This window comes from Cornus florida, unplaced genomic scaffold (assembly GCF_030987335.1).
Source record: "Cornus florida cultivar Cherokee Brave unplaced genomic scaffold, ASM3098733v1 CherokeeBrave_3.0.0_Hap2_Chr09, whole genome shotgun sequence".
Classification (NCBI taxonomy): Eukaryota; Viridiplantae; Streptophyta; class Magnoliopsida; order Cornales; family Cornaceae; genus Cornus; species Cornus florida.
This window is the reverse complement of record NW_026775579.1, coordinates 26,555,973-26,575,098: the sequence shown is the minus strand read 5'-3', so window position 1 is coordinate 26,575,098 and position 19,126 is coordinate 26,555,973. Positions and strand designations below refer to the sequence as shown.

The window sequence follows — 19,126 nt, the reverse complement described above, 5'->3', positions numbered from 1 at the left end:
GAGCGCTCGAAGACAAACTTCGATCGCTTGAAACCCCATCCATGCCCACTGTCTAAACTTCGAGCGCTTGAAGTGTCGCTTTCGAGCACTCGAAGGGCTTACCTCGAGCGCTCAAACTCCTCACTCCTTTTTAATCTCGATTCTCTCTCTCCAGCCTCTTTCAGTTCTATCACCCCACGACCTCACTCCTCCATTTCCTTCTTCCTCTCCTCCATTACTTCCCTCCTACCCCCACACTCCTTCCATCACCCCACGACCTCAACCCTTCCCACTTCCTCTCTTTCTCCATTACCTCTTAAACCATCTCACTACTCTCATTCATGCACCAACCACCCATGTCCTCCTACCTCTTCCCCTCCCTTCCATAACTCCTCTACCCATTTCAATCATCTTAGTCATGCACATCCATCCCTATAAATACCTATCACCCCCACTAGTCCTCCTCATTCCATCCTTATTTCTCTTTATTCTTCTTTCAAGGTATGTTTCTTCACTTTTTCTCTTCATTCTTTTTGTTCCCTTCGTGTTCTATTTGAGGTGTATGGGCATCAAATCCTTGGAGTTTTGGTTGTGATTGTTGCTATGCTCTAAGATAGAGAGCATTGTGTCTGAAAATTTTTGGGTTTCATCATCAATTCCTCTCATTCTCGCATTCTCTCTTTCTTAGTGCATGCCAGGTGTTCGCTGAAATTCCCAAACCACTTCTGCCTCTCCAAATGTCTTGTGCCGGACCTTCTCGTCATCCTAGACCCTCTGAGGACGTCCCCATCGTTACTTATGAGCAGCCCCGAGCCCCTTGGCTCGACAAAAAGCTCAATTATGAGCTTCTCTTCCTGCTCACGGGTGTCTTTGACACTCTTCCCACCACTTCATGGGCTGCCGCGAAATTAGTCAACCGGCACCTTCAGCACATTTGCCAACCTATTGTAAAGTCACCTACCCCCATGTGGTACGACTCTTCTACCAGAATCTCAATTGCCCTGAAGAGCCGCCTGTCTCTCTCACCACATCCATTGATGGCGTCCCTTTTTCCTTCACTCTTGCTGACATGGTGGCAGTCTCCGACTGTCCTTTGGAGTGCCCCGATGACATTGTCAATCATGAGAATCTCCCTTTATATGAGGAGCTGGATACTTTAATTGTGGAGCAGGTTGTCACTGCCATTTGCAACGTGGATGACCCTCATCAACCCCGGAGCTTTACCCTCAAATCCACTCTTTCGGAGCGAGTTTGGTTCCTTGACTCCGTTCTCAAGCACAATGTTTACCCCTTGGCGCATAGCACCGAGCGCCGAGGCTTGATGTTGCAAGCCTTGTATGCAATGGACCAAGGCAAATATTTCTCTGTCCCGGAGCTCATTTGGGACACATTTATGTGACTCTGGGACGAATGTATCAATGCACGGCAGCAGCGTCTTAAAAATCGACCTTTGCCATTGCCATTCTTCGTTATCAAGCTCTTGAAGCACAAAGGCTTCATTGTTCCTCCTCATGAACCAAGAGGTAAAAAGATTCAGACTTTTACTCTCTGCCGGTGGACCAATGTTCTTAGCCATTCTCGGCACCCTCAGCTCGCTGCCCTTCCATTTCCCCGCTCTCCATCTCCTCCTTTTTCTGAGGATGATCCCATAGCGGAGGACGCTGAATGGGACGAGCCTCCTATTGATCTTCCGCCGGACCAGGCTTTCATCCGGGCTAGCTTTGTTGGTATTCATGAGCGGATGGATCGTTTTGAGATTTCTTTGGCAGACTACACTCGAACCGTGCGTGAGGACTATTTTCGTGCAGAAGAAGACCGTCGTCTTGCTACAGACGACCGACATGTTGTGGCAGAGGACCGTCGCGTGGCACAGGAGGAACAGCGTGCGACTCAATCTCTCCTCAATGCCATCTTCGCCCGTTTTCCCCTGGCCCCGTAGATAGTTGCTAGTGTTGGACTTTATCTTTTTGTTTCACATGTGTATATTTCTCCTTTCTGTTTTTGTTTTACTTTTAAACTTTAGGACTGTGCTATGCACGAGTTTCTCTGGTTAGACATGATTGACTTTCAGTTCCTTTTGTAATCATGTCCACTTTATTTTGAATGCAAATTCTCTAGCTTTTCTGTTATCTTCTATTCAACATTTTTCCTTCCATGTTTTACTGTTTATTACTATTTTTGTCGTTGTTTCTGCCTTTTCTTCGTGTCCCATTTCAGGTGGCACATTTCAAGTTTGGGGGCCTCTCTTTGTTAGATTTTTCTTGGGAGTTTTCCTCATCTCACCATGCACTTTCCTCCTACTGGGTATTTTTGTTCCTCTTATTCTCTATCATTTTTTTTTTTTGGTCATCGCTATTAGTTGTTGTTCCACATTGAGGACAATGTGTACTTCAAGTTTGGGGGTGCAATATTCCATTTTTGGTTCCACATTTTTGCTAAGCAATGATAGTATAATTTGAAACTTGTCGGAGATGAAGCATATGTTTAATACCTTGTTTATAGAAGCAATTGTTAAGTTTTGAAAATAAAGAAAAATACAAATTTAAAATGATCATGTGGATTCAAATTAGTCTGTATAAATGTCTCAATTAGATTCTCGCTGGATTTTACACTCTTTTATGCTTCACAATGCACAGATGCACATCGGACACTTAACTGTGAGGCATGCAACTTGATTGACCTTGACCTTGACCTAGTTAATCTGAGTTGATAAACCTATTGGATGGATACCTTTGGCATGATTTTTCTATTTCTGTAAATAAAAAATAAAAAAATAAAAATAAAATAAAAAAAAATAAAAAAAAGAAGAAAAGAAGAAGAAAATAATGACCAGTTTGAGTTTGTACCCTTTCCAACTTGAGTTATTAAGCCCTAGGAGTGTCTCTACACTCAGCATCCTAAAGCTATCTGGTTTGGGAGTTGTTGGCCTAATGCTTCCTACATGGGTTGGTTAGAAAGCTTAAAAGACTTAGACATTGCACGGTCATTCAAAAAAAATATGTATATATATTGTAATAAACATGGTTCATTGGAGTTCGTAGCCTTGCCAATTCGAGCTATTAAGCCCTAGGAGTGTCTCTAGACTCAGCACCCTAAAGCCATCTGGTTTGGAAGTTGTTGGTCTAACGCTTGCTACATGGGTTGGTTAGAAAGCTTAAAGGATTTCAGCATTGCACAACCATTTTATGTATCATTTTTGAGTTATAATAAATTGTTAGCAAGCAGCAAAAGTTGTCTTGTAAATAAATTCATGCCTTAGGGACTTCACTTAAAAGGGAATCCAATGATTTGAAGACTTGTGTCTTGGAATTGGAAAAGAAAGTAAAAGCCGCATGTTGAGAATCCAATCCACTTTCACTGAAGTTAGAGTTGATTTCCATTCAAGAGATGACAATTGAGTTATTTATATAGACTTAGATGCTGATGCATATATGTTGAAATGTGTTTAGCCAATTTTTGTATCAATGCTTCATTTATGCATGGTAGTTTACTTAATGACCCCATCTCCAGTCCTGTGTTTGTTTCGAGTTATATTTGAGCTATGTATATATTTCATTTTGCCAAGGTTGATATTTTTGTGGTAGCATTCCCATTGTTGTCATTTCATTGAGTTTTTCATTTTGGTTTTGCTAAGGGACTAGCAAAATGTAAGTTTGGGGGTGTGATAAGCGCCGAATATTGCATATTCAAGCACCCTTAGTTGCATTAGTTAAGTCCATTATCTGATTACTTTATGTAGATTATCATCATTTACATGTTTTTATATATTTTCAGGTTCATTGGCCTAAAAGGAGCAAAAATGATGTTTTGTTGATTCTTTGAATAACAATGTGCTCAAGGCTGATGTTCTGGCAGCAGTGGAGTTTGACTTTTCTCACCATTTTTGACCTAACAAACTCAAGTTAAAACATGGTGTATTTAGAGCTTTAAATTAGCTTTCCAAATCTTCAGACGGTTCATCATTTGGAGTTCGGAGCAGAAAGTTATGGCTATTTTACCAAAGTAGTGCAAAGTAGGTCAAGAGAAGAGAGCAAGCTGATGGAATTTCGAGCGCTCGAAGGGCTTACTTCGAGCGCTCGAAGGGCTTACTTCGAGTGCTCGAACTTTGGGCAGAATGCTCTCCGGGATCCATCACTTCAGCCCACTTGCACCTTGATTCCCTCATTTCCTGATTTCCATCTTTATGGGTTGGTTGGAGATGTTTTTTTTGGTGGGAGTTGAGCCTTGTTTGGTAGGGTTTGGTAGGATGATGTCTACAAGAAGGTGAGGGGAACCATATATCAAACATCATCTCTCATCTTGTAAGATTTCTAGAGAGAGAAGGAAGAGGAAAAGATTGAGTTCTTGAAGCTAAAACAAAGGAGCTCGAAAATGGAGGGATCTTCCAAGCTTCTTCCTTTTTCTAAGGCTCTCCCATGGGTAACTAAACCTCCATCTAGGGAGGTGATGAGGCCCCTCCTTTGTAAGCATGTTCTAATTTAGGCTAATTTTTGGGGATTACAATGTATATTCTATGGTCTTTTCATAACCAAGAGCACTTCATTTGTTGTAATGAATGTTGATATATGTATAGATGATTTCTGTAAGTTAATTATCTTGTTCTATATGATGTCTTATATTAATCATATTGCTTGAGTTTTCATGGTGAGAATGGAGACAAGATTATGAAATGGTTTAATGGCATGTTGATAAGTACTTTGATAGATCATTGCTTAGGTGAAACCTTTGATGGTTTATACTTATTTCTTACCTTCATGTGCTTCATCATTTTACCTAGGGCTTGATAATCTTTCATTCAAGTAAATGTGGTTAAGCTACACCTTAGTTAGGTAGTCTAAACATGTTAACCTTGATGGATCATACTTGCTTGAGATTTAATGTGCATCTTGTTGATTATATGGCAACTATGTGTTGCTATATATTTCTTGACCATCATATATTGTTTTCCCCTAATTTAGCTCTAATCTAGCATGTGTCTAGGGATGGAGGCGGATTCACTTCCCTAGTCCTCTTTACTTGTATTTCATCTCCTTTAAATTCTTGCAAGCATTTATTTTATGCATCTTAATTTCATAGCTTAAGTGACAACCAACAAATCCTCTATGAACACCCCGTATCATTCTAAAAAGACTCTAGACACTTAGGTTGCCATAGATTAGCGCAGTCCCAGTGGTTCGACTTACCCGACCAATAGCCCTATTTTACAATGATTTGTGCTATTGCGAAGGTTGATTTATTATAGATCGAATTCTCAACCGATCAACTAACCCACGGGTCATACCACCCCTAGTGCGCACTATCTCAATTAGGGAGAACTCATACCTCCCGCACTAGAGCCAAACTCTAGCCATATCACTTGGAACAACAATGTCCCAAGACTCCAAAATAAACCAAATAAGTTCACAACTTATACATAATTTATATAATGCATGAAAACACCTTCCATGCACAAGTAGGTTGAAACCACACAATCCATGCCTTAGAGTTTCAATTCTAAAATGACATACATAATGTCAATTACGAAGTGTGCAATTCATTACACAATGCGACAATATATTCCATAAAGAAATCATGTTCTCATGAATATAAATATAACAACAATGTTATCCAATACTCAAAACACAACCAAGTGAATACACAACAAGTCCAAGTCCATGATTTGAATATAGAAACAACTTCTAAAACACAAATAGATCCATGGAGCCATTAGATAGAATTTAATTAAACAAGATGATTAAACTCTCTAGATTTCAAATCAATTTCAAATAACCTCAAATTAATATATGTTAATCAACATATCATGGTCTTTACATATATCAAATCAAATGTGCAAGATGAGCAAGATATCATCAAATAGAATTTAATTAATTTAAATCAATTAAATCTCTAGATTTCAAAAGTTATTTAAATGACCCCAAATTAACATATAGCAAACACTAAGTCATTATCATACCATATATCAAGTCTAAAATCGAATACAAGCAAAACACAATTAACTAGAATTTAAATCAAATTAAATCTATTTAATCTCTAAATTTAAAAACTCATCTAAATCATTCCAATATAATATATATCAAAGATCAACTCATGGCTATGCCATTTACCAAGTCTAAAATGAGTTATATGCAAGCTATGATAAATCTCTAATTTCTCAAATTAACAAAAGTCATGCATACAATATATATTTCATACAAGAGCAAGTAAAACAACTTGGAAAATAAATTATAACACCCCCTACCTCACTAGTGAAGAGTTTCTCCAGAATCCAAGGCAAATCAACGCAAAATGGCAAACCCTTCAAGGGTTATGTAGAGGAGGATATGGGGAACAAAAATTGTTCCAAGCTTCATGGTCTAAGGTGAGTGGAAGGCCATCAAAAATCAAGGTCAAGGCCAAAGGTTTCAAGCTCCATCCATGGAGGCCAGGGTTTTCTTTACAAGAAAGGGAAGAGATAGAAATTAAGTGTGAAAGAATGTGAGTGGAGGAAATAGAAATCCTCCACTCACTATATGGTCTTACACCAAGGTCAACACATACAAGTCTTGGTCAATTGCACAAAAACCCTCCTTAACAATATAATTCCAAAGTGGCCTAAAAATTAATTGCAAGACTTAATTGTGAGCCTACACTTGTTACAAATCAATGACTCCTTCCTAAGCTTAATTTTAAGCCTACACTTGTCAACCATCCAAGCCAACAAGTGCACCTATCCTAGGTCAACAAGTGGTTAAATCTCTACCCTCCACATGTCCTCATCCAAGGCCTCAAAGTGTTTCCACACAAATGTCAACAAGTGGACCAATAAGAGTGTGACACTTGTCATACTTTCCAAAAATTGCAAAAAGGTCCATTTTGAAAATATCTTCCAAATTAAATTGCAAAATGGTCCCTAAGATGAAAAATAATTACTTTACAGTAATTACACAAAACCCCCAAAAGTTAGGAAAATTCCAAAGAAGTGTGCATCCACACCCCTAAGGAAGAAAGTACACAACTAGCATGCTTTTCTACAAAAGTAAAAATACACATAGCATGGAATTTAAATATCATGAATGCATGCAAAACCGAAATCAAATCCAAACACGAAAAGTGAGGTTATGTTAACAAAGTGACAACCGAGAAAAAGACGAAAAGTAAATAGTGTCACAAAAGTGAAAATGTGAAAATGACTTGGTCCTCAATGGAAGTCGTCAATCCACAGAAAAGAGTCTCGGAAACCATCCCCGAGCACTTAAGATGACACTAAGTGACAAGAAACTGAACTCAGAAAGGAAAAGATCAACGGAAAAAAAAAAAAAAAAAAAAAAAAAAAAAAAAAAAATTCCATGATAATCTGAGAAAATGAAAGGAAAGAAAATGACCGAGTCATTACATATTTGGTGGAAACCAAATAGAATGAAGGTATGTGAAGTTGGAAATCAAATCCGAGCACAAAAAGTGAGGCTACGCGGAAGAAGTGACAAATGGGGAAAAGACGAAAAAGAAAAATATCCAAATAAGAAAAGAGGAGACGACACGGTCTTTACTAGGACGATACCAATCTCCCAAAAGAATAAGTGTCAGGAACTATTCTCGAGCACTCACGATGATCCAAAAGGTCAAAACTCGGACTCAGAAAGAAAATTATCAATGAGAAAAATTTATCCGTAACAACAGGGAAAAAGAAAGGAAGGAAAATGATAGGTTCATTACAATCTATCCTTCTTAAGGCGATTTCATCCCCTAAATTAGGAACATAGCTAGGAGAACCGAACTAAGATCGAACGTAAAGTTAGAGCAAAGGACTGACTATAAAGTGCTAAAGGAGAACTCTAATAGCCTCAAGATCATTCAAGAATGCAAAACCAAGAACTGAGAAACAATTCCCCAAACGAATAGGCACATTAACCCAAAGTCAATCATCGAAAGAATCCCAAGATTACGACACGTTGAATTAAGACAAATGACTAAAAATGACATGGCAGAAAAAGTAGTGACCAAAACCCGCCCACGACGTACTCAAATGTGTGGTAGCAATAACAGCGTCTAGTACCCACCTACACTTACTCGTCAGTAAGGTAGCCTCGACGGCAACTAGCACTCGCCCACAACATACAACTTTATAAGGTAGCATGATAGTATAAGGCATTAATTCATAACCTGCCCCCAACCAGGTCAACCTAGAAAAATTTCTCGATACAAATGACATCAATGTCGAAAATGATCATTACCAAATGCACTATGAGAACTAGGTATTTTGTACGAGTTAGGGTAGCTAATCCCAAACTCTGACAACAATATCATAAACACCGTTACGTTTAAGGCTTTAAATCCACAGTGCAAGTAGAGCCAACAACTCCTACATTGCAAAACACCCTTATCAACAACCTCTAGTCACGAATCCAAAGCCTGACAAGTCTGTGCCCTCAAGCCAATGGATCGGACTCCACGAAACCGAAAACCTAAGCACGGATCAGAAGTAGAACTACCGTAAGGCTACATATAGAAAACAAAATACTAGATCAAAATCCCTATCATGGACAAGTAAATCCTCTAAACACAAGTCTGGTATATAGCTCACACATCTCAATCCCGACAACCACGGTCATAAAACCCCAACATAAGTGCAGGAAAGATGAAATAGTGCAAACCAAATACTTACATAGTACATGCTCGCAAAATTAAATTACATAAATCAAATAATAACTTAGTACTAAGCACACAGTATACATAAGGCAAATCAAATAATTTACCTATCACATAGGGGTCAAGTAAATGACGACACGCTATATACCACTAATGGCACTAGCATGTTAAACGGATACAGTATATAAAAACATATCATCTATATCTTTATACGAACTACCACATAGTTATATATCCTAAACATGTTTCTAAGGTATGCCCGAAAATAATGGGACTCGTGCAAAAAAGTGACAAATAGGAAAAGACGAAATAGGGAAAAGGACGAAAAGTGAATGGTGTCGAAAAACGAAAATGTGAAAATGACTCGGTCTTTAAAGGAAGTAGTCAATCTGAACGAAAGAGTCTCAAAAATTATTTTTAAGCAATCGAGATGACACTTAGTAACGAGAAACAGAACTCAAAAAGAAAATTAAACGAAAAAAATTTATCCGTAAAATTTCAGAAAAAGGAAAGGGAGGAAAATGACCGGGTTATTACAGTGTTTGAGAATGCATTATCCAAGTTAGACATTTTAGATATCCATGCACCAACTTGAGGGGGAGTGTTAGCAGATATGTGATGAGCGCTGAAAAATGCGCATTTAAACCCCTTAAGCTTGAACATCCTAGGACCTTTATCTATCTTACTTTTTCGTTTTAGACTAATTTCGTGTTCTTGCCCTTTTTAGGTGCTTATCCCAAAAATAAGTCAATTCAGCCAAATAAGAGCATAAATGAAGCAATCTCAAGCTGAATGGAAGAAATGAGCAAAGTGTGAAAATTCAGCATGTTAGATCGATCTCATAATTACTTCGATCGATCTGGAGTTCATCGATCTAGACATTTCAAGATGGATCCAAGCCTTTGTCCTTATCTAAAAGATCTCATCATCTTCGATCGATCCAACCTTTCTTCGATCAATCGAAAATATTCGATCTTATCATCACCTACCACCCCACCTACCACTTTTGTCTCTTTCCCAAAATATCCCAAAATATCTCAGAGATTTGTCTTTGTGTAAAAAGGCACCGCTAAGGATGATCAATCTCTACAATGTTCGATCGATCTCAAGACAGTTTGATCGATCGAACCTCCGCAAGTCCGAAAAAAAAAAATAGATTCCAGCTCATTAAAAGTTAGCTCATGTGCAATCATTGGAGGGACCTTGGTGTACGAGCCCAGACCATTGGGTCTGACACTTAACCTACCTATATAAGGATTTTGAGCCATTTTTACATAATAACTTGTATCATACTTGAGAATTCACAAAAAAAACTTGTATATTTCTTATCTTGGAGAGGAGGCTAGAGACTAGAGAGCTTTTCATATACCTTTGGGAGTTCTTCCATTTTTCTAGGGTTTTCATCAAGAAGACGTTCATGCCTACCATGAAGATAGCCCTTGAGGGTTGGATGACTACTTCAATTAGTGGCTAGACATCTACTTGGGGCTAGAGTAGCCCTTAAGTTTGCTTCCTAGACTTAGTTCTTTATGTATTTTTGGGGATTTATTTATAACAAATGTTTTGATCTTAGATTTATATATATATCTTGTGGTTTCTACTTGATGTGTATGGATTAATGCTTTCAATTGATTATCTACTTTTACCCATATGTCTATGTATGCTAGAATGGATGATTCATGTTCTTTTCTCTAAATTTAGAGGAATTTATGCATGTCTATGTGTATGGATGAAGTTAATCTGGAGATGATCAAAACATAGAGCTTAATTGAACACTCTTGCAATTTATTTGATGGTTCACACTTGTTTCTTGATGGATTGTGCCACACCTTTAGCTTACTTAGTTTAATTTCCATGTCTTTAGCGTAGATGTAGTGTAGTTGCTTAAGATTTATAGATAGGTGGACAATCTACTCTTGTTCCTTGGTGTTCTATACTTATGAATGCAAGTGGTGTATGTTTCTAGATAGTAGTGTGTACATAAATTGTAGTTTCATTGAATGGATTTTGGTCTCATTTGATAGGTTATGTTTTCCATATGAATTGCCTAGACAATCTATACTTATTTTCCATCCATGCCTAGTTTCAATTAATGTACACACACACACAAGTTACAAATCAATTTCCCCATTAATATACAATTGCTAGTGTCTAGTGAAGTCAAGCTTAGTGGTAAGCTCTAGTACCCCAAGTCCTCCCCTCTATATTTCTTTTCTCCTATTCTCTAAAATCATTGTGCTTTATTTGCTTTAATTAATTTGCATGATAGCTTAATCAATCAATCAAACTATCTTTTGATCACTTGACATACTAACCCTATACATTGTTTCCATTGCAAAGGCACTCCCACAATCCCTTAGGACGATCCTTACTCACCCAAGCTATATTTTTAGTTAGAGGTTGTAGTGGCATTCATAAATTTAAAATTGGCAACTTTGCACGCTCACACTTAATAGTGCAACATTTTTTAGGCGTTGGTGAAGGCGACACACCAAGTTTTTGGCGCCGTTGTTGGGGATTCAATAGGCAACGTCGTGTTTTCAAAACAAATAGGAATTAGTACTCTTTTGATTGTGTCTTTTCTTTATTTTATATTTGGTTACTTATTATGTTTGTTCTTGATTAACTAGGAACTTTAGGTAAGGAAATCAAGCAAAGGAGCAATAAAAGCAAAGGAAGCCAAATGAAGCTAAGCGAAAGCATAAAGCTAAAATCTAAAAAATTACAAAGCATAGCAAGGCTTGAAAATTGAAATTGAATTGAAGTGCTTAAGAACCCTTTGTGAGATCTTTCTATCTCAATCTCTAGTTAAATCGTCGGCCTGCGTGGTGGTAAGTGTTTAAATTTTTAGATAAATCGTGAGCCCGTGTGGAGACAAATGTACTTTTCTTTGGATGTTGTTCAAGCATGAGAGTTTGGGATCATTGTACGTGAAGATTTGTTGATTGATTTATTGTGGAGGTGAAGTGTTTTTTACTTGCTTATTTCTTGTTATTTGTTTTACTAGTGCATGCATGGTCGTAGGTCATTGAATCCTACTCTTATCACTCTTAATTTTCATCTTGAATCGGTAGTTCGTAATCCTAGGGGAAGAGGTAGTTCGAATCACTCCATTTCATCAATGGAAGAGCAAAACAATGACCATGTAGAGGACCTTGGTTACATAGACCAACAAGGCATCCTCCACCCTAATGTGCATAATGAAAATATTCAAGTACCATTAGGCATGCCTAGACCATTCATACCACAACAACAAGGCCAAATTCCATTGGGAATGCCTCAACCAATCTTTGTTTCACAACCTCCCATGGTTCAAGTTAACCAAGGTGTTCGAGTAGCACCATCAGTTGTAAATCCCCCTCTTACATTAAGAGACCATTATGTGCCTAATGAGTATAATGCACCTACTTGCATTCAATTGCCCCTACTTAGAGCACATCACTATGAAATCAAACCACAAACCATTCAAATGCTTCCCAACTATCATGGACTTCCTAGTGAAGAACCTTACAAGCATTTGGATAAGTTTCTTAAAGTGTGTTCCACCGTAAAATACACAGACATGCCGAAAGAGGTTTTAAGACTTAAACTTTTTCCTTTAACCCTTAAAGACAAGGCAAAATATTAGTTCAACAATCTTAGGCCTTTCTCGATAACTTCTTGGGCAGAAATTGATAAGAACACAAAACCTATTATTTCATGCATTAAAATAAGGTTTTAATTAGACTTTTATAGTATTTAAATATTCTTATATGTTTGCTTTGTTTTTTGTAGATATTAATGCATGAATGAGAAGAAAATCAACAAAAAAAATGGAAAATAAGTGAAAAAGAGAGAAAGAGAAAAAGAAGAAAAGAAAAGAAAAAGAAAAAGTCAAACTATATTGTGTATATGTGGGTGCACGTGAAGAGGAGGAATGAAGAGAGAAAGAGATGAGAAATGAAGAGAGAGAAAGAGGAAAATAAAAGAAAGAAAGAATAAAGAAGTCAGCAAGGGTAGGTAGGAAGAAAAGGAAATGGTTAGTGAAATGAGAGCAGCAAAAAGGTGGCGTGAGGAGATGAAGAAGCAGTTTGGGCCATCATCACAGCCTACAAGTGGGTGTCTTCCTTTAGCTATAAAAGGCACACTTCGGAGGCAAATGGGAGAGGGGAGTTAGAGATAGAGTTGGATAGAGTTAGAGAATTATAGTTTATTTCTTTATGTAATTTTCTTTAAAGTTTGTTTAATTTAATGCAAGTTATGTCCACAAGTTTCATTCTCATTTAATTTCTAATTCGAGTGTTTGATGTTTTATAGTTGTAATTCCATTTCCATAGTTCGTGACAAATCTGAAAATAAATATTTTTAAATCTCTTATTCGGAAATAGAAACTCACCTTGAATACGTAGTTCGACCCTACTTGCCATTAGACATTTTTAGCTAAATGGTTGTAGGTATTTTATATGTTGATATGGAGTGTATTTGACAACAATAAGTCCATAAATACACGCTTATCAAATGGCGCCGTTGTCGGGGATAAGTGTGTTTATTTTCTTTGTTGCAATCTATTTTCTATTTTTACTTCGGGTTATTTTATTTCATTTGTTTGTTTTATCTATTTTGATTTTCTATTTTTTTTTTGAAACCATCACTGGTACGGAAAAAAAAAAAAAAAAAAGTTAAAGCATTCTAGTTTTCTTCACCTCCCAGTTTTAGAAAGACACAAAAAAAAAAAAAAAAAAAAAAAAAAAAAAAAAAATTCAAAAAGAGAAACCCATTGACAGTCCAGCCAACAGCCCCAAGCTCACTGCCCACCGTCCCCATCTCTATTCACGGCCAATTTTGGCCGTCTTGTCTCGCCGGTGCAGCACCACAGTCCTCCATTCTCACTGGGTTCACGACTTCTCTGGTCGCAGATTCGCTACCATCCGAGCCCATTGCCGGCTCTGTATCGCCGGCAGTCGTTCCTCTCACCGGCCGAGTTAACAGCCCACCTTCCTCCAAGCTCGCCAAGCACTACCGTCGCCACATCTCCGGCCCAAGCCACCATCCTCACCGCCATCGGCTACCGTTCTTCTCCTTGCACAGCAGTCCAGTCCTTCGCGCCATCCTCACTGCCGCAAGCTTCCAAGCTCACCACTGTGAGTTTAACTGAGTACAAAGTCGCCGCGTCGTCGTCCATTGATGAGCGCTGAAAAGTGCGTATTTAAACCCCTTAAGCTTACGTATTCTAGAACCTTTATCTACTTTATTTTACCGTTTTGCATTGATTTCGTGTTATTTCCATTTTCAGGTACTTATCCCCAAAATAAGCTAACTCAGCCAAATAAGAGCATAATTGATGCAATTCTAGGATTAATCAAAGAAAAGAGCAAAATAGAGCAAAAGGAAGCAAATAGTGGAATTTCAGCAACTTCGATCGATCTCAAGAAAAGTTTGATCGATCCAACTTTCATCGATCTCAGCACTTCAAGATAGATCTGAGCTATGTTTGTCCCTATTCAAAGATCTTAAAAGTTCGATCGATCCAACTTCTTTCTTCGATCGATCGAACATTCTTGTCCTTATCCAAATGATTGATCTTATCCAGTTGTACCACCTTACCAACCACTTTTGTCCTTTTCCCAAAAATATCTTCAAAATATCTCAGATTTATTTTTATCTAAAAAGGCGCCGCTATTGAGGATCGATCCAACTTCAGTTCGATAGATCTCAGCCATATTCGATCGATCGAACTTCCTCTAGTGCGAAAAAGTTTAATTTCCAGCTCACAAAAGTTGTCCTTTATGCAATCATTGGGGAATATTTGTTGTACAACCCCAGCTCATTTTGGGTGTCATTTGACCTACCTATATAAGGATATAGATTACTTTTTGTATCATAATATAGAGGATCATATTGTATCTCATATCATATCATACTTAGAGAACTCTTAGGGAGGAAGAAAAGAAGAGGAGGAGGCTAGGGACACCATTGGAGACTCTTCATCAACCAAGGAGCAGATTTCTTCCATGGAACTTGCCCTTGAGGGTTGGAGGACATCATCCATGAGTGGCTAGACATCCACTTAGGGCTAAAGTTAGCCCTAAGCATGCTTTCTACTTCTTGATTTATGTATTTTTTAGGGGATTTGTATTGTGATTCATGTCTTGACACTTTTATATATATAGATCTTATTTATTCAATGATTTATGTGGTTTAATGCTTCCAATTGATCATTTCATTTTACCCATATGTCTATGTATGCTAGAATAGATGTTCATGTGTTTGTCTCTATTTCTTGTATTATTGATGCATGTCTATATGTGTTAATGCTATAGATCTAGAGATTGTCAAGACATAGTGCTTAATGTCATGTTCTTGTGGTTTATTTGATGGTTCATACTCATTTCTTGATGGATTGTGCCTCTCCCTTAGTTTAGTTAGTTTAATTTCATGTCATTAGCTTAGTTGTAGTGTAGTTGTTAAATGAGAAGACAATCCATGCTTGTTGTTGATGTTCCATACTTATGAAAAACAAGTAACATGTATCTCTTACCTTGTGATGCGTTTGGATTGTGAGCTTAAAGAAAGGATTAATGGCTTAATTTGATATGTTATGCTATCCACCATGTTGCTTAGACAATAAATGCTTAATTTGTCATCCATACTTGTTGAAACAACCACACACACACACTATATGCAATACAAGTTCTTCCCCTCATTAATCATTCATTCAAGGTGTAGAAAAGCTATGCTTAGTGGTGATCTCTAAACCCCTAGATCTCTCTCTATCTTTTATTCTCTCTATTGCATTATTACTTACTTTAGTTTAATTTGTATCTAGTTTAATTCAACCAACCAACCACTATTTTGATCACTCGACCTACTAACCCTAATTTTGATTCCTCAAGCTAGTACGACAACTCAATCCCTTAGGGCGATCCCTTCTCACTCATACTACATAGTATAGGTGTTAAACGGTTTATAAATTTAAATTATGGTGCCCACTTGACACTAATTTCCAAACTCAAAGTTTTGTGCATTGTTTTGTGCACCGCCTCAGAAGACACCATAGTTTTTTGGCGCCGTTGATGGGGATTGATTGATTGGCAACGTCGTATTTGTGGAATCAATTAGGAATTAGTACTCTTTTGATCGTATCTTTACTTTATTTTCAATTTTTTTTTGTTACTTATTGTGTTTGTTCTTGATTGACAAGGAGCATTGAGCTAGGAAGCAAGCAAAGGAGCTAAGCAAGCAAGGAAAACTGCTAAAAATCTAAAAAATTGCTAAGCTAAGCTATAAATTTGGAGTTGAAGTGCTAAAGGACCTTTGTGAGCTTTTCTTTACTCATCCCTTAGTTAAATTGTCGGCCCGCGTGGAGGCTTGTATTTCAATTCTTAGATAAATCATGAGCCCGCGTGGAGGCAATTTACTTTTCTTGCATATTATTCTTTAAGCATGGAAGTATGAACATTGTATGTGGAGGAAGTTTGTTAGTTATTAATTTGTTGTGAAGGTAAAGTGTTTGTTGTTTTTGCTGGTTGTGTTACATTGTGCATGCATAGTCGTAGATCATTGAGACCCACTCTTGTCCCTTTAAATTTTCATCTTGAATCCATTGTTCGAAACCCTAGGGGAAGAGGTAGTTCTAGTCAATCCATTTCATCAATGGAAGGACACAATGAGGACCATGTGGAGGACCTTGGTCACATAGACCAACAAGGTATCCTCTACCCCAATGTGCATCATGATAACATGCAAATTCCATTAGGCATGCCAAGGCCATATGTTCATCCACCACAACAACAAGGCCAAGTTCCATTAGGAATGCCAAGGCCAATCTATGCTCCACTACCTCCCATCATTCAAGGCAACCAAGGTGCCCATGTTGCACCTCCAATCGCTAATCCTCCCCTTGCTTTATGAGATCACTATGTGCCTAATGAATATAATGCACCCACATGCATTCAATTGTCACCATTTAGAGCACATCACTATGAAATCAAGCCACAAACCATTCAAATGCTTCCTAATTATCATGGACTTCCAAGTGAAGAACCTTATAAGCATTTGGATGAGTTTCTTGAAGTTTGTTCCACAGTAAAATATATGGACATGCCAGAAGAGGTCTTAAGGCTTAAACTTTTTCCATTCACCCTTAAAGACAAGGCAAAATATTGGTTTAACAATCTTAGGCCTTTTTCAATAACTTCTTGGGCAGAAATGTAACAAGAGTTCTTAAAGAAGTACTATCCAGTTTCTAAGACCAATGCCATGAGAACCTCAATTTGAGAATTTTCACATGGGGATGGAGAAACATTTCATGAGGCATGGGAATGCTTTAATAAATTGCTTAGGAAGTGTCCACATCATGACATGCCCAAATGGCAATTAGTTCAATATTTCTTTAAGAGCTTATCGGACAATTACAAAGGCAATGTTGATGCTTCCATGGGTGGCTCTTACATTGATAGGCATGAGGATGACGTGTGGCGTCTTTATGAGAGCATGAGTGAAAATTCTTTGCATCATACTTTATCTTCAAAGAATGGAAGAAATTCTAATGGTAGGAAGAGTGTTGGCTTACATCAAGTCGATCACTCCAATGAAATTGCCGCCGAGATGAAATCATTATCTCAAAGGTTTGATCAATTTTTGATCAACCAAAACTCAGCGAATTAAGTATCTTCCTTCCCTAACCATTCTCATCATGCATCTAATGAAACATGTATGACTTGTTCACTTGTTTAACTGTTTTACATTCTACTTCCAATTGTCCCCATGGACATATGCAAAGTGAGCATCATGAACAAGCAAAAGTTATTTTTGCTAATCAAGGGAACAATCCTTATGGAATTACAATCCTAGTTGGAAGAATCACCCGAATTTCTCTTGGAAAAACCAAGGGGAGGGTTCAAACCCTTCCCAAGGTGGTTTTCAAGGAAAGTACATTCCACCTCCAATGCAAAACCAAGATTCCCAAGGTTTTAGATCATCATATCAATCACAAGGAAACCAATTTCCAAACTCTCATTTTCCTAATCAACCATCATATTCCCAAGGAAATGTTAGAAGTCCCGCTTTTGAAGAGAAAGTTTTGACTACTTTAGGCACTTTAGAGGAAAACACACAATTGTTTCATTCTCACTCTCAATCCATTGCAAAGCTAAAAACCCAACTAGGACAAATAGCTAGTACTTTGAATGTAAGAGAGAAGGGAAAAATGCCTTTGAATGCCCCACAAAAGCAACAATGTGTTATGGAGACTCATTCCTCATCGGAAGGTCACACAATAGAGTATGTCAATGCGGTGACTACCTTGAGAAGTGGAAAGATTATGGACAACCAAGTGGGTATGTCCAATGAAGAGAGTGAACCAGTGTAACCACAAGTTGACACCCGTCCCGTTTCATATCATATTCCTTCTTCATTGCATATGCATGACCATATAAAAGAGAATGTGTTGAAAAGTGATTTGAAAAGTGATTTTGAAAAGAAAGATGTGCAAAATGATTTGAAAACTTCTTGTGTTGAAGAGACTTCAAAGAAAAATTCTGAAAAGGTTTTTGAACCAAAAGCTCCATTTCCGGATACCTTAAAAGGATCCATTTCAAATGACAAGTAAAAGGCTAAAGTCACTGAAATCATGGATGTGTTTAGGCAAGTAAAAGTCAATCTTCCACTTTTGGATGCAATCAAGCAAATTCCGGATTATGCCAAATTTTTGAAAGACTTGTGCACCCAAAAGTGGAAGAACAAAAGCCAAGCACCTAGAAAAGTGGTCTTAACCGAGCAAGTAAGCTCAATTTTGCAGCATAACACTCTCCCCAAGTTTAAGGACCCCGGTTCACCTACTACTTCATACATTATTGGTGATCATGTCATTAATTGGGCTCTTCTTAACCTAAGAGCTAGTGTTAATCTTCTTCCATACTCGGTTTATGTCAAATTAGGCTTAGGAGACTTAAAACCAATGTCGGTAGTTTTGCAACTTGCCGACCGATTAATCAAAAAGCCTAGGGGTATCATTGAGGATGTCTTGATTAAAATTGATAAATTCTTCTTTCTCGTCGATTTCGTTGTCATTGACACGAAACCGATCCCAAATCCTAAGAGCCAAATTTCCATTATCCTTGGCCATCCTTTCTTGGCAACCGCGAATGCCAACATCAATTGTAGGACGGGAATAATGAAAATCTCATTTGGCCATATGAAGGTAAAGTTGAATATTTTTAATCCAACCCCCAATTCATTTGACAAGCATGAAGAGGTTAATGTTGTAGAAAAATGTCATGACCTTAAAAGTGAAGGAATTGAGCTTTTGTGTGAGACCAAGGTTTCAAAAGTCCATCTCCAACCTTGAAACCAAAGAAAGTTGTTTTAAATCTTGTTTTAAAAGGGTGTGGAAGCCCAAAGATTTCATTGACCAAGGATCGAAAACATCTTTTGAGCTTAATCCAACGAGTTCTTTAAAGAACCATTTGTTGGGTGGAGTTCAAAGCACCTATCACCCCATTGAGGAGGTGATGCACTACAAGATGTTTAACCCAGGCTAAAA

General features: G+C 37.7%; 1 pseudogene; it reads right to left on the bottom strand.

Annotated features, from left to right (window-relative positions):
• Positions 1 to 16,847: 16,847 nt before the first annotated feature.
• On the bottom strand, positions 16,848 to 16,946 carry LOC132275752 (small nucleolar RNA R71; annotated as a pseudogene).
• Between the last annotated feature and the right edge of the window lie 2,180 nt (positions 16,947 to 19,126).